Source organism: Orcinus orca, chromosome 9, assembly GCF_937001465.1.
Source record: "Orcinus orca chromosome 9, mOrcOrc1.1, whole genome shotgun sequence".
Lineage (NCBI taxonomy): Eukaryota > Metazoa > Chordata > Mammalia > Artiodactyla > Delphinidae > Orcinus > Orcinus orca.
The window spans coordinates 10,189,697-10,206,507 of record NC_064567.1 but is presented as its reverse complement, the minus strand read 5'-3'; positions in this window follow the sequence as shown (position 1 = coordinate 10,206,507).

Genomic DNA, 16,811 nt, shown 5'->3' with positions numbered 1-16,811 from the left:
ATAGTCCAGCCTGGATTGTATTAATCTTTATGCCAACAGAGTGATATATACACACACACACACACACACACACACATACAGTTGGCCCTTGAGTTGGCCCTTGAGCAACGCAGTTTTGAGCTGCACAGATCCTCTTAATGTGGGTTTTTTTCCACCAAATATGTATTATACAATCCAAGGCTGGTTGAATCTGGGATGCAGAACCGAGGTTGGTGGAAGCCGAGTTTGCAGAATCTGAGGATGTGGACGGCTGACTGTAAAGTTATACAGGACGTTCCACTTTGGAAGGTGGGTCAGTGCCCCTAATGCCTGCACTATTCAAGGGTCAACTCCAAATATAAAATGGAACAAGGGGCTCGTAAAGGCAAAGGTGCTTCCAGCCCATGGAAAGCATACACAACCCTGAATAAAACAAAGTAAGCTTAAAACAGTCAGTTTGTTTTCTACATCTGTGACTCTATTTCTATTTTGTAAATAAGTTCACTTGTACCATTTTTTTAGATTCCACATATAAGCCAAGGGGGAAAGTTGGGGGGAAGAATAAACTGGGAGATTGGGACGGACATATATACACTACTATATATAAAATAGACAACTAATAAGAACCTATTGTATAGTACAGGGAACTCTACTCAATACTCTGTAATGACTATAAGGAAAAAGAATCTAAAAAGAGTGATATATGTATAACTGATTCACTTTGCTGTACACCCGAAACTAACACAGCATTGTAAATCAACTATACTACAATAAAAATTAATTAGACACACACACACACACACAGGCTGGACTAGGTTCCTCTGCTGTGAAAACTCTCTTATGACTTACTGTTGTATTTAGGATAGAGACCCCAATCCTTCCATGTGATAGAAGCTTTACACTCTTCCACTCTATTTTATATCCTTCTCCCTCAAAATCACTATTCTATTAAATCTGTGCTTTTAGTTTCTGAATAAACCTAATCCTTTTCACCTCAGGGCCCCTCTGCCTGCGAGAGACTCCCTCTATAGTCTTCAGTCTTCTGTGTATTCATTTGGCTTCAGTATAAATGCTATTGGCTTAGGTAACGCTTCCTTATCGCTTAATCTAAATTAGAGCCATTTTCATAATCTCAGAATCATATTTTGAAGTGTGTCATATTGATCACCTAGTTATTTGATTATTGTTCATATGCACTCTCCCTTCCCGCTGTCTAGTTTATGAAGAGAGGGTTAATTGTCCACTTCAGCCACCAGTGTAATCTCAGTGCCTAGGACACTGCCAGGTGTGAGCGCTCAGACAATATTTGTAGAACAAATGAATAGTCTTGAATTGGTTAAATACACTAACACATTTGAGAATTTCTAAGGAAAAATAATGTAAAACATTTCATCATGTTCAAATTTTTGTACAATGACCTCTAATTTCCTTCTGTTTTTACTCACTCATTAGAAAAGGTATTAAGCTATACAACTGTGAACTAAAAGTTTAACAGCAGACTTGAGAACTCAAGGACTTGGAAACACAAAATACGGGAAAGCAAGTTTTAAAATCTTATTAATTTTAGTTGGAATTCTGGTATAACTGAATTACATTTTTTTCTTTTCTTTTCAGAGAAAACGAAGTCATTAGGGGCCAGTAGGGTCATTCCTTTGAAATATATTCTCCAAAGGCATCCGCAACTCAGTTAAACATTTTCCAAATAAAATGTCTTATGTAAGAGTTTTCCTTGGAATTTATGTTTTGCAGAAAGTGACCATAACTTCAGATAGAGGCTGATTTGACCAATGAAAGAACTGTGACTCAGTCTCCTGGTTGATCCATGTCCGGTAAAGAAACCCAGGTCATTCCAGGTAAGCCAAATGCTTTTTATTTGGGTTGGTTCAATTACCTAAGGAAATGTCTTTCTTTAGCAAAAGGGTATAGTTTTTGTCTGTCTTATGGAATCCTGTGACAGTGTGGTCTTACTTGATGAAAGGTGGACTGGTCTTGGCAGACGTAAGTAAAGCACACCTGATAGAACCTTGCTTTTAGCCAGGTGTTAATTGTGCTCCAGGAGGAGAACGTCTCAGCTGCCTGTAAGGCATCTAGGACTTTCTTCCCCGCTCTTGAGACAAAGATTTTCTAAGCGTAGAAGCTGGAGGAGAAGCTAGGAAGTAACTCAGTTTGCAATTCACCAGAGACAGCCATGGTAAGAAAGTAAGTGGGGAAGGAGAGAAGGGAAAATAGTCAAGGGTCTGCCTTTGGTGTAAGCTGTTAACTTGTTGGAATGATTACAAACGATGCTTCTTTTTACCCTATTTTTTTTTTTAATTTACTTTATTGCTGTAAGAACCATAACGTGAGGTCTACCCTCTTAACAAATTTTTAATTATACATTATTGTTGACTATGGGTACAATGTACAGTAGGCCTCTGATCTCTAGAGTTTATTCATTGTGCTTTTGATCATTACTTCTTTTATTTCTCTGTCCTTTGAAAAGGAAGTTTTATTTCTGAAACAAAAGGCTAGGATTAATCTCAACCCTGTTTATTATAATTATATAAATATTATTAATTGCATGGTGTATTAGTTATATATCATTATCTATTATTTATATATAAATTATAATTTATATTTAAGTTAAATATATTTATATAAATACATATAATTTCATATTTAATATGATAAATATAACATATTTACTAAGTTAAATATAGATTATAATTTATATATAAATACTATAATGATATATAATTAATATATTTAAATATGTTAAGTATATAAATTATAATTTATATATGATTAATATATATAATTTTATAATATAATGTGTATTTGTATTATATAATTACGGTTTGTATATTATATTTATATTATCATATTAATATATATTACAAATGATGTAATAATTAATTGCATATTATTAATACAAGGTGGTCAAATCTGCTATATCTAAAGGAAAACACACATCAAATCATACTAAATGATGAAGTCTTGGGGATCTGAAATTTTCAGGAGCATGGCTAAATAATAAATGCCGTGGTAGTTCTCAAGGGCCATTCTTAGGGGCAGTAAAGCCTGAAGTTCCAGAAAGAAGAAGTTTGTTCAAGACTGGCACAGATATAACATTTCTTTTGCAAGGAGTGTGCTGGGAATTAGGGTAGTTCTCTGCTCAGAGAGGTAGATCATGGCAAGCCCTTTGTTCTGGCTTTGCTTTGCCTCTGGGACTTTGGTTGTGAGGGCTTCTGTGTGTTTCTGCCTATGTGAGGTTTGGTTAAGAATATGATTCCATCTCAAGTGTCAATTATTTATTAAAAATCTATTCAACAACACAAGAATCCAACCAATTCAATTAATAATAAGTTTAAAACTACTGATCTCATTTCTACTATGAATACCCACGAAAAACTCAGTAACGTAAATACTTTCATTTATTATCTATTTTATACAAAGAATGTTACACTTATAATACCTTACCAAATAGTATTTATTAAATATTGGACATATGCTAATTTTTACAAATTTTGATAGAGTTTGAAAACAAACTATGCTTTTGCAGCAACTAATCTAAGACAATATATTACTGGCTTCCTTAAAAAAATGAAGTAAATTCTCCCCCCCCAACTGATTAGGTCTATGGAATTAAGCAATTCATTAGGACTCAAGTTTCCTCATCTGTGGAACAACCAAATGAGGAGTCAATGAACGTTTGATTGTATTTTCTTTAAACTGCCTTCCAGCTCAATCATTTTATGATTCTTAGTAATACATCTTCATTTCAACTTAAATTTTTCTCATCAATAAAACACTTAACTGCTCATTTTATAACTTAAGCTTTTTAAGTCAGTGCTGCTAAAAAAAGCAAAGAGAACTCAATTTGGTGAAAGTGAATAAAAGTGTTCACATTTGACATATTGCCTTTAAAAGTAGTAATAAAGAATCAAATATTATACCATTCCCCACTCTTCAATGATTACAGAGTAAGAAAGCACTTTTACTGGTTCTCATGCATGCTACTTTTCTCTTTTCCATTATTGTATGAATCAGTGGCAAAAAAAATTCCCTTTGAAAGAATAGGTTAACAACTTCCCTGTTTTATTCAAACAGCCATAACTATTCATTTTAAAGGGAAGACCTGAAATAAATATCACTTATAAAACTTTAGCATTAGTGCTAAAATTGGGATTTTTCAAGTTAGATAATTTCTAAAAAATCCATTAGAGCAAAAAACTGTATTTAGGACAGCATAGATTATAATTGAGAAAATATGTATATGGCCCTTTAAATGAGCCCAATATCGTGAAATGCCAGATCATTCTGTGAGCTGCAGGAGTCTCAGTCTTTGTGGGTGGAGAAAACAACAACAACAACAAAAAAACAGTGACAGTCTGACTGCAGTGATCTGGAAGAAATGACAATTACAGGTAAAGAGGAACTATTTCTGTGCTAAATAGGTTAATTTTTGGCAGAGAGACTCTCTCTGATCTAGTTGAGTTAATGAGGCTTTTCCTGAATTAAACCGAGTTGGTGCGCTTTGCTAAAGCTTTGGAGGCTGTCAGAATTCTGCCAACAATGAGCACTTGAAGTATTTCAAAAAGGGAGAATAAGTGTCTCTTGACTAATCAGACGCTGCCTTGAGAAATATTAAATGTCTAAATGAACAGAATGAAGAACTTGAATATGTATTTTAATGGCTAGACAAATTTTTAGAGTTTGATAAGATACTTTTCTTAAGTCTTTACTATGATATTGATTAAAGAAAAATATGAAGGAGAAGAGAAAAAACAAAAACACCTGGCAATAGAAGCCACAGTTTTATAAAACCTAAGAGGTAAGAAGGAAGTAGAAGACGTGTTTAGTGACCTGTGTCTCTGCTGTCTAAGCTTCACCTTTTGGAAATTTGTCTCTTGCTGAGGAAACGTGCCTACAAACCTCTGCTCACAGATCACTGTGCAATAAAAGGCCAGGTACAGGCCTGTTTCTAAGCAAAACTGTGAATCAGTTTTAGCCTTGGGCTCCCGTGACGGCTTCTCTTTCCAAATTCAAGTAATGCACGCCCCCTTCTCATGAATCAACTCCCCCACCAGCCACTCTATTCCCCAAACTGGCATCTCACCGGGATCTGTTGGCCAACAGTCCATATGTCATAATTAACAGATTGTACTCATATCGGCAAGAGACCAAAAGGGAATAAGGTTCCAAAATAGCTCATTCCTTTCACATTCCGTTATTTTCATCAGCTATGTCAATGGTTCCTAGACTTGTGGATTTTATAGTCCTGTAAAATTTCAACAACAAAAACGGGAATGTGGGTAAGGGGGGCGGTAAAGTAGAGCTATCAGTTTGGTGTTGGATTGATAGGAAGCGAATATGGAGACACACGCACACACACACACATCACACACATGCTAGAAGATCCAATTTATTTGTCCAGTGGTACAGTAATTAATGGATGTGATGCAGCTGCACAGCCTGGGAATAGATGCAGTGTGTTTCAGTGCAGATTTTCCCTTGCCCTTGTTTCGCTGTAGAGCATTTATATCTGTCTCTGTAGAGTGTCTGGTGATACTTTCTAAGCTGTTGGAAGCCTGCCAGAATTGAGTTGGACCCCCAATTCTTCCTTCGCCATAAGCTTTTTGTGGCATTTTTATCACCATTCAAGAAGCAGTTACACTAACTATCTGTGTCCCTCCGTCAAGACGATGTCTGCATCAGATGCACAGATGTCCAGATTTTGAACCAGCTCAGCCCGAGTGAGGTCCTGTCCTCATAATGGGGAGTGAAGAAAACAAGAGATGGTGGTCAGGTACCTCTGAACACGTCTTAGCCTTCTCAAGAAAGGATGACCAGCTGTCCCAATTTTTTTTTCCAAGTAAGGTAATCAAAATATAATAATAAAATGAAACACAACCCCCTCTTTGCATCAATCATCAATATTCATTAAAATACATTTTAACATTATTATAAAAAGGTCATAATCTCAAAACAAAAGGGAGCCCTTTTAACAGTCTCCGAAGGCCAGAGAAAGCCATATTAGTGAACGGAGAGGCTCCCATACGATATTTGGAACTCATAGAGCTACATCAAGATATTTGTTCAGAAATTGATTAGCCACCAGCTTTGGTCTTAACATTGATAAATTGGTGTATGTGTTGCCTTTTTCTTGCAGTATATTAATCTACACTAGGTGGCAGTAAGGAAGTATATAAAAGCTAGTAGCTTTCTTCTGAGATGAGAATTCATGAATTTTAAAAAACCCTCTTAAGTCTCAAAATTCAATTAATTTGATTAGTGAGAAAAATCAATCACTATAATAAAATCAAATTTATAGAGCAAACCCGCAAAGCACCATAACCGTTTAAAGCAAAGATTTGTTGCTTTTTTTCATTTAAATTTAACATTTTGGTATATTTTTCCCTGATCTCCATATTCTCAAAACAGATTTTTAGAAATACGGAATTCACCCCAAAGTTAGGCTTGTTGTATTAAAGCCATATCACAGCTTCTAACTCCCTTGACTCTCTTGAGTCTGTCGCTGTTTTGGGCTGCTTGTTTGTGTTCCGAAATCCCTATGTCGTTTTCAGTCCACCTTTCACTCTACCTGCCTGTGCGGTGAGAGATGGTTGTTACTTCTACTCCTCCCCCACCTTCAGCTATCAGTTCTTCAAAACGCCATATCTACAAGCTGCTTACAACTCTTCCCCGCGGAGTGAGTTATGTAACTGACAGAAAATTGTTTAGAATTACCCTTCTCATAGGACATTTGCATTCAGGAACTGTAAGTCACCTCAGCAGTGCCAATGGAGGACAAGAGAATCATCAGTATTTTTAAGCTCTCCAGGTGAGTGCTGAGAACAAAGAGACTAGTTGAGATAAAATGAAAGTCACCATCCTCTGAGTATCCAGCTTAGCCCAATGACAGAAAACAGCCAGGGCAATGACAACCACTGTTGATTTAACGTTCCCTTTTAATCTCTTGCGCCTGTGTTCCTCCCTGTTACGGACTGAATGCCTGCCCCTGCCCCCTGAAAAGTTCATATTTTGAAGTCCTGATCTCCAATGTGATGGTATTTGGAGGTCTTTGGGAGGTAATTAGGTTTACATGAGGTCATGAAACCTCATGGAGCCCCCATGATGGGATTACTGCCCTTATAAGACAAAGAGATGTGAGCCTGAGAAGGTGGTCCTCTGCAAACCAGGAAGAGAGCTCTCACCAGAACCCCACCATGCTGGCGCCCTGTCAGGCTACCAGCCTCCAGAACTATGAGTATTAAATTTCTGTTTCTTAAGCCATCCAGCCTCTGGTAAACTTAAACTTCACACTAGCTCATCTTCCCATCCTTCATCATCTTCATAATCCATAATTGAGAACTGCTTTCTGCTGTGATTTAAACAACAATGTTTAAAAATCCCTCCATTGGCACTGTTGAAGTGACTTACGGTGCCTGAGCGCAAATGTCCTATGAGTATTCTCGTTTTTGGATTTTCTTTTGGGAAATATCAGGTCATGTAAAACAGAGGACTTCGGGAAATACGGGGAGGTACGTGAGTGGAGGGCTTGAGGCACACCTGTGAGGGGTGGCAGTGTTGGTATTTTATTATATAAGGAGAAGTAAATAGATAGGATTCTTTTGTAGGTCATATTGAGTAAAAGACTTGAAGTTTGAGGAGGTTAGGTTACAGGAAAAGTAGAATTCAAATCTCTAATTCTGGTACCAGCATAGTAAATTCTGCTGCTTTTTGTGATCATTTGACCATTTTCCACATTGTTTTTGTTTTCTTTCATTCTGTTCTACTCTTCTATCAGAGTGTGTTCCATTTATTAAACAGAAATCATTGTTTGGGGAAGATAATATTGGAATAAACTGCAGGATGGATTGAGACATGGAGGGACAGGAACCAGAAAAAGCAGATCTATGGCTGTTGGCATCCAGTCGATAGGTGATGGAATCTAAATTAAGTCAGCAACAGTGATAATGGAGACAGAGAGAATCTATGAGACCGTTTTGAGTTGCATTAAACAGTTTGGGGAAGATACTGACTAGAGCGCAGCAATTCTCCAAGTAAATTTCCTCATTTGCATCTTCATCACTTAGGATCTTTGTTAAAATTCGTATTCTTTTCTGTTGTAATTTTTAACTGTGGTAAAATACACAGCATAAGATTTGCCATTTTATCCATTTTTCAGTGTACAGTTCAGTAGTGTTATGTTTACTCACAATGTGGCACAATCTACAGAACTTCTTCAATTTGTAAAACTGAAACTACACCCATTCAATAATAACTCCCAATTTCCTCCTCTCCCCAGCCCATGGCAACCACCATTCTTTCTTTCTCTATGAATTTGACTACTTTAGGTATCTCAAATAGGTAGATTCATACAGTGTCTGTCACTTTGTGTCTGGTTTATTTCACTTGGCGTGATGTTCTCAAGGTTCATCCATGTTGTAGTTTGTGTCAGAATTTTCTTTCTTTTAAGGTTGAATAATATCTTGTTGTATGTATACACAGCACTTTGTTTATTCATTCATCGATTGATGGACATTTGAATTTCTTCCACCTTTTGGTTATTGTGAATAATACTGCTGTGAACATATGTTACAAATATCTCTTCGAGATCCTGCTTTCAGTTCTTTTGGATATATACCCAGAAGAATAATTGCTGGATCATACTGAAATTCATATTCTTGGGTTCTACTCTGGTTGTGCTGAAATGAACTAGACCCAGGAGTTTGCATTTTAACATATGTTGCCCAGGTTTTTAATATATGTTGCCTAGGATTCTTATGTTCCACAGAGTTTGAGATGAACTGGATTACGATGTGAAAAACTTCAGGTATTAATAATAACCAAAATATTTCTAACCCAATCGTGTTAACATAGCTGTTAGTGAGGCACAGTTGCAAAAGATTATGGGAGGTGGGGGTAGTACTGTGTTGAAAAAGTGGTTGTGATTGGTTTGGGAAATAGATTTCCTTACTACTTAAGAGAAGCCCAGAATTGCCTCCTGTCTCTTAAATTGCCTTTGTTCATTTAATCACTTGACATTGAGTGTTTCTTATATGCATGGCCCTCTGTTAAGCTCTGGGAAGGCAAAGGTGAATGGAGGATTATATTAGACACATAAGTCAATTTGCTGTCATACCCAGCTTCGAGCGTGGCAGTCTCTTCCTGAGTCCTTGGAAACCACAGATCCTGTGACACACTCTCATTCCCCAAGTCACTACTGAATGGATCAGGACGGGACACCTGCCCTAAAGACAGTCAATTAACTGACCAAATGTATTCTCTCTGGAATTTAAAGAAGGAGACATAATGGCTGTAGTCAGTGAATGGTTGTGTATGAGTGTATGAATTATGACTTTATCATATGATGATCATAGCATCTTTCTAGCCAGGTCCTTCAGATCTTAGTTTACATGTCACTTCCTAAAGAAGCCTTTGCTGACCTCCTAGGCTGTATCAGATCTTACAGATTTTTTTTTTTTCTGGTGCTATGCGTTTCCCAAGTTAAACTATCTTTTGACGGGCCTTAGATTTCAAACATTTACTAAGAATTCTCTTCCATTTTTCTACCTGAAGATACAGGAGTTGTTTTTAATTCTATATTGCCCATATTTTCCATCTCTATTAGCAAATCCTGCCAACTCTACCACCAAAACCTAAATATATTTGCCCAATTATCTCTGTCTTTTTGACTACCACCCTAGTTTTGGTCATCATCCTCTCTCACCTGGACCAATGCAATAGCCTGCTAACTGGTTTCCCTCCTTCCACTCTCCCTCCCCGCTACCCCAAGTAACAGCCAAAGTAACGTTTTGCAAACAGGAGTAAGATTTTGTCACATCACCACTTTAAGCTCTCCAGTAGTTTCCTAAGGAACTTAGAATAAACTCCAAAGTCCTTTCCTTGATGAACACATTCTGGGCCTCCCTATTATTTCTAATCTTAAATTATTCCACTCTCCTAGTTGTCCATTAACCTCCAGATACATTGAATTGCTCTCAGGTCCCTGGACATGCCTAGTTCATTTCTACTTTAAGCCTTTTCCTTTAGCTTTTATTTCTTCCCAGAATGTTCCTTGGTTTCCTCTTTCCATAGCTAGTTCCTTCTTGTCATTACCTCTCAATGCCGTCTTCTCAGAGATGCCTTCCCTGAACTACCCCATCTAAAAATGACTTGGGGGCTTCCCTGGTGGCGCAGTGGTTGAGAGTCCGCCTGCCGATGCGGGGTCACGGGTTCGTGTCCCGGTCCGGGAGGATCCCACATGCCGCGGAGCAGCTGGGCCCGTGAGCCATGGCCGCTGAGCCTGCGCGTCCAGAGCCTGTGCTCCGCAACGGGAGAGGCCACAACAGTGAGAGGCCTGCGTACCACAAAAAAAAATAATAATAATAAAATAAAATAAAATAAAAATCACTTGGGCACAGTTATAACATCATCCTATGTTAATTCTCTCCCTGTTCTTTTCACTACGTGTTATTATTCTTGTTTCTTTCATGTTTTTACTGTAGTCCCACCTCATTAGAAACTAAGCTCTGTGAAAACAGAACCTTGGCTCTCAAATTCACCTTGAGATCCTTGGAGCCTAGAGCATCTTTCTGGGGATGACGGGATTTCAATAAATACTTGTTGCATGAAGATGCAAAGATATATAACCTATATAGCCTATATATATATATATATATATATATATATATATATATATATATATATATAGGCTATATAACCTGTAACGCCTCCATTGGCTGTTAATTGGAAAGTTTACCTAAATGTACTTATTCTAAACGAACAAAGAATCTCACCAGGATAGCATTTCATTCCTTACCAATTAGTGTGTCCACCTCCAGACTTTTTGGACATCAGTTATGCTGGGGAAGAAAAAGCATTTTCACAGTTACATACATCAGCCAGGATAGGAACAGTTTCAGACAGAAGAACTCTAGAGGTAAGGTCTTGTCCTCCACTCATCTTCTTGGAGGAAGGGATGAACCATTTAACCTCAAGGCACTCTGGCTCTGCCTTCAGGTTAATCTCACTGACCTTTCTGGCTGGGATTGTGCAGTTAACTAATCAATGTCTATAAAGCATTTGGATAATGAAGAAGGCTACAGAAATAATGATGATAATAATCTCTTTTGCTGACACATGGTGTGAGCAAGGAATAAAAGCAAAAAAAACAAACATTTTTATGCTATGGAGACTTTTATGTTTATGTGCAATTATTTTACAAATTTTATGTTGTAAAACCTTTTATTCTTTAGGACTTAGACCTTTAATTTTTGCCTCTTTTAAGGCAGCTATCCTAATAATATTTTCAAAAAACTCGTTCTGCGAGGTTGGAGTAATTTGCTACTTTTCACTTGCCTGCAAGTGGCGAATTGTCACCTTTTTATTACAGTGTTCTTTTGTGTTAGAGAAGACATAAAACGGCCATTTAAAATTACTATAGACTGAAACCATCCAGGTGGGTGTTCTGTTCAGATTTAATTTGAGGAAAATGGCTGGGCATGTTGAACCTGTGTGTGTGTTTCTCAAGGAGGAGCCCGTTTACCAGGTGTCCGATTGCCTTCGCCTATCCTCTGTGGTCCTGCTAAGGTTGTAGAGTGGCAAGAATTTTAACCATTTGCTGTCGCGTGTAGGGCTGCCTCTAGGACACACATTAAAGAAATGGGTTTAGTGTGGTTTAGCCATCATTCTGCACTTTGTTGGGATTTTTTTGAATTTTATTTTCTTTTTTATACAGCAGGTTCTCATTAGTTACCTATTTTATACGTATTAGTGTATATATGTCATCCCAATCTCCCAATTCATCCCACCACCACCACCCCACCCCCCGCCGCTTTCCCCCCTTGGTGTCCATACATTTGTTCTCTACATCTGTGTCTCTATTTCTGCCCTGCAAACTGGATCATCTGTACCATTTTTCTAGGTTCCACATATATGCATTAATATATATTTGTTTTTCTCTTTCTGACTTACTTCACTCTGTATGACAGTCTCTAGATCCATCCATGTCTCTACAAATGACCCAATTTTGTTCCTTTTTTGACTGAGTAATATTCCGTTGTATATATGTACCATGTCTTCTTTATCCATTCATCTGTCGACGGGCATTTAGGTTGCTTCCATGACCTGGCTATTGTAAACAGTGCTGCAATGAACATTGGGGTGCAAGTGTCTTTTTGAATTATGGTTTTCTCAGGGTATATGGCCAGTAGTGGGATAGCTGGGTCATATGGTACTTCTATTTTTAGTTTTTAAGGGAACCTCCATGCTGTTCTCCATAGTGGCTGTATCAATTTACATTCCCACCAGCAGTGCAAGAGGGTTCCCTTTTCTCACACCCTCTCCAGCATTTGTTGTTTGTAGATTTTCTGATGAAGCCCATTCTAACTGGTGTGAGGTGATACCTCATTGTAGTTTTGATTTGCATTTCTCTAATGATTACTGATGTTGAGCATTCTTTCATGTGTTTGTTGGCAATCTGTACATCTTCTTTGGAGAAATGTCTGTTTAGGTCTTCTGCCCATTTTTTGATTGGGTTGTTTGTTTTTCTAACATTGAGCTGCTTGAGCTGTTTATATATTTTGGAGATTAATCCTTTGTCCGTTGATTCGTTTCCTGCACTTTAAGTCCTTTCCTACCATTTCCTTTATTTTCCCGTGTCCTCATTACTCGAGTATCCAAGAGAAAAGTGCTGCAGAAACTCAAGTGAAAACAACCCATGTTTCACATGTGTACCCTTCCAGAAATGGTGCTTAAGGAAAATTGTGGGGATACAGTAACATTTAACCCAAAGCAAGAGGTCACACTAATGGAGCGTCTGTGAAAAAGTTAGTATTTTAACCACAGAAGTTCCTGGTGTCTTATGGTTCATGTCATATAATACTGCCTGATCTTACCAACATTGTCATGGCTTAAAGCTGGCCCTGTTTCAAGTTCAATAATTGGGTCAAGGTTGAATTCCAGATTGTATTTTTCCCCTTCAATAGTGCCATTTCTATATGCTCCAAAAACTTACTTCATCAAAGGCAGAAAAGAATATTCTACCTGACAGTACTTGCTGCTAGATTTCCTTTGCCCTTAGTTTTTAGGAGAGTTGTAAATTATGAAGTGTTACTGTTGGACTGAAGTTAGATTGAATAGAAAGTAAAGAGAGTAAGACCTACAATGACATGATGAGAAAAAAATTCAAATTTCTAATATTCCCAATTTGGAAAAACTGATGAAGTGAAAACTCTTGCTGGCTTCACAGAGGCTCTCACTAAGAAACGATTTTCTCTGAGGTGTTCTATGTCCTTTCAAACATCCAGAAAGTCATGTAACTTTGGGCTTCTATTCCAAATGTTGAGAAAATAAAGTTTTGTACATAGGAAACTATCGAGCTGGTCAGAAGATCATTGTGTTACAGATATTTTAAAACGCTATTACCCAGAAAGGAGCAAAATATGCTTTTTAATGAGTCAAATTATCCGAGAAGTGTTCATCACAGCTGTTTGATAACTTCGATCATGCTGTGTCCAGGTTTCCTTTCGCAATTAGAAGTGCTAGAAGAAAACACAGCTCTCCCACATTGCAGGGAATGTTTCAGAGCACAGTAAAGGGCTGCTCCCCTACATCCTCAGTCGGCAGACAGGAGAAAATTGGTCTACTAGAAAATGATGGTAGGCCTTAGGAGACAAGAATGGTGGTGGTAGATGTGTTAAACAGTGAGTTTTGGCTCTGATGTTTCTAGAGGACAAAGAGGATGGAGAGGAATTGTTTTCCTTTACCTTGTTCCCAAAGACCCCACGTTGTGAAAACTCTTATCTATAAAAACAAGACAAACACAGAACCCATCCTGTTAATAATGTAGACGTTCATGTAAGGAAAGCAGCTAGGCAGTCAGAATTAGGGAAACGAGGGTTTGGTGTCCTTCTTTCTGTTCTTGGGACCTCTGTACTTTCATTCTTCCTGCTGTCTCCCCAGACATCCACATAGCTCATTCCCTTACTGCTTTGGGTCTGGTTCAAATGTCCCCTTTCCAGAGACACCATCTGTATAAAATACTACCATATTCACCAGGACACCTCTCCCTCCATCAGCATCTTGTTTCCTCCTTATTCTACTATACATTTCTTTACAGCATTTATCACCACCAGATGTATGAGTTTGTTGGTTTATTTTCTGCCTCCCTCAATTAGAATTTAAGCTCCATGAGGACTTGACAAGGCAAGTCCTTGTCACTTTTCTTGACTGTTAAATCCCTAGAGCCCACAGCAGGGTGTGGTGTATTGTAGGGGCATCACATGACATGTCTGTGGAATGGAGTGGGTGAGTTGTTCAAAAATCATCAATGCTGTATGATACCAATCTCTCCACTGTTCACTACATTCAGTTTTAACTCTTTTCCTTGAGACTCAAGGCATAAAGTAATCTTCCAAACCATTTTCCTAGCATTATTTCAAATTCATTTTCTGTCTTTATTCTACAGTTAGCTAAACTGGACCATTGTATTTATTTTTTCCAAATATACCCTATGTTATAGTGGAAAGATACTAGTTTAGACTGTAGACATATTTATAACCTCATTCTGCCTAGCTGAGCCTTGTTTCTTTGACAGAAAACATATCAAGGCAGAGTTATATAAAGCTACCTAAAGAACAGTGGTCATTGTGAATTAATGATCGTTCTTTAGTTGTTTCTGTTGACAATACTTAGTCTGGAGGTACAGTACGCTTCCTATAACACAGCAGGAAGGTCTCTGGCCTCCAAAGAAAGTGCTGCAACAGATAACCTATAATTTCATCTACATGTATAAGAGGATGGGAAATAAAAAGGAAGTCTCCTTTCTCTGCTATTATGCTCAGCTATGGTGGTTCCATGTCACAGTCTACTTGTTTCCTCCACTGCCCAGATCTGTCATTTCCTGTGGGTCACCTGGAAGACCAGTCAAAAAATCTGCTGGAGTCAACAATTCCCTTTAAAATGTGAGGAGGGTGCTCTGTTATTCTCATACCCACAGAGCTGTCTATCATTCCTCTACCCATTTGCCTGTGGGCCCAGGATGTAAATGCATGATTTTGAGGCTGGAGTTTCTACCACCACTGCTGTTTCCGGCTTGATGCCACTGCTAGAGTTTTAGCTCGTTTCTATAGGTCCAGGGGCAGCTCACCCTCAACAGAAGAGTCACACCCAGAATCTGCTCCAGTCCAGGGTTCTCAAGGACTGCTTGAATTCTGCCTTGGCGTGACTGACAATGAGAATGGTAACTGGCTTCCCCAAGACACCTCCCTGTCCCACCGTGACTCATCACAGGTAGGACAAAGCAACAGTCTCCAGCATCTTTACCTTTTTCCATGGTACTGTGGTTGACATTTGCCCACAGTGCCATTATGATAAGTAAAATGACAGAATCTGGAGCTAGAGCTGGTCTTGTTAGACAGATGATGAATTTGGTCTGGAAACCTTGAACCTTAAGACCTCCTGTCATTCGGTCCACTCTTCCAGGGAGACGGCACCCAACATATGATTCCATCTACCACCTCTGTCTGTCTACCTGTGCCCTTATTGTGGGCTGTATATTGGACTCATCAGGATAGGGCCAAGGCAAGGACATTTTCTAACGCTTCTGGATGATTCTAACCCATAGTTGCAGTTGAGAAACATTGTCCAATGAGATAATGATTCCCAGATTTCTTTCTCTGGCCCATATTCCTCTACTGAACTTTTGAACACATTGAAAACTGCTTGGGTGCCTCCAGTTGGATAAAAATAATGACAATGAATAATATTATTAGTTCACTTTTACATATCAGGCCCTGCTTTATGAACTTTTATATATTAACTCAGTTAGCATGGATAATATCTCTATGGCTCAAGCACTATTATAATCATGCCCTTTCCTTTTATAGGAAATCTGCTCTCTTAACCACTATTCTGTGCTGTCCCTCCTTTGCAAATGAGCCAAAGGGGCAGATAAACTCAGCATATGTAGATCGCGTCAACTTTTTTTTCCTCTCCTAATCTACTAAATTTACTCCTCCTGTCCTAAGAGAAGGTATGATTTGATCACAGAAGCGCTTGCTACCAGAGAGATCACAGTCTGTGTGATCAGTTCTATAAAAGACCCATGGATAAATAACTAGCAAAGTTACCGAGTATAGGCTGGTTTATGATGGTACAAATAACCCTTGGTGGTCAGAAGATTTCATTGAAATTAAGTGTATCATTTAAAATTCTCTCTAGAGAGGCAGTTGAGCTAAATTCATGTCTGAGTTTAGTCAGATCTTCTTTTGTGATTGTGAGCTTGTTTCACTATTCTGAAGCCCTTATACATAGGGAAAAATAAATTGTCTAGACTTTTTTCTGTAACTCAAGGAATCACCAGTCACATTCAGCCGGTTTAGCAGGATGGGTTACATCAGTCACAGGGCGTTTTGCAAGATGTACTCAGTAAGGAACTGAAGGAGCTTCATTTGACTTTTGAATATTTATGTGATAGAGAAGAAATACATATGAAGTCTCTGGTTTAGTTAACTTTATTTAGCAAAAACTTTGGCTACATGGAATGTTAAAGTAAATAAAATTCCACATAATTCTACCTCTTCAGTTTGTATAAACCTAAAGAGACATCCCAGTATTTTTTGTGAATATTTTATAATTACTTTTGTCTATTTTATATAGGTATGTGTAATTATATTCCACCTATTTGCTTCTCTCAGCCTATTATTCATCACATTACTTAAGTGGTGACCTTGCTTACATTTTACAAAGTGATCCTGACTCCTGTACAGTGGCATAGAGAAATCCAAAATAACTGTTTAGGAACCAGAGATATGTCCCAAACTGGAACACTGTCCCTGAGATCA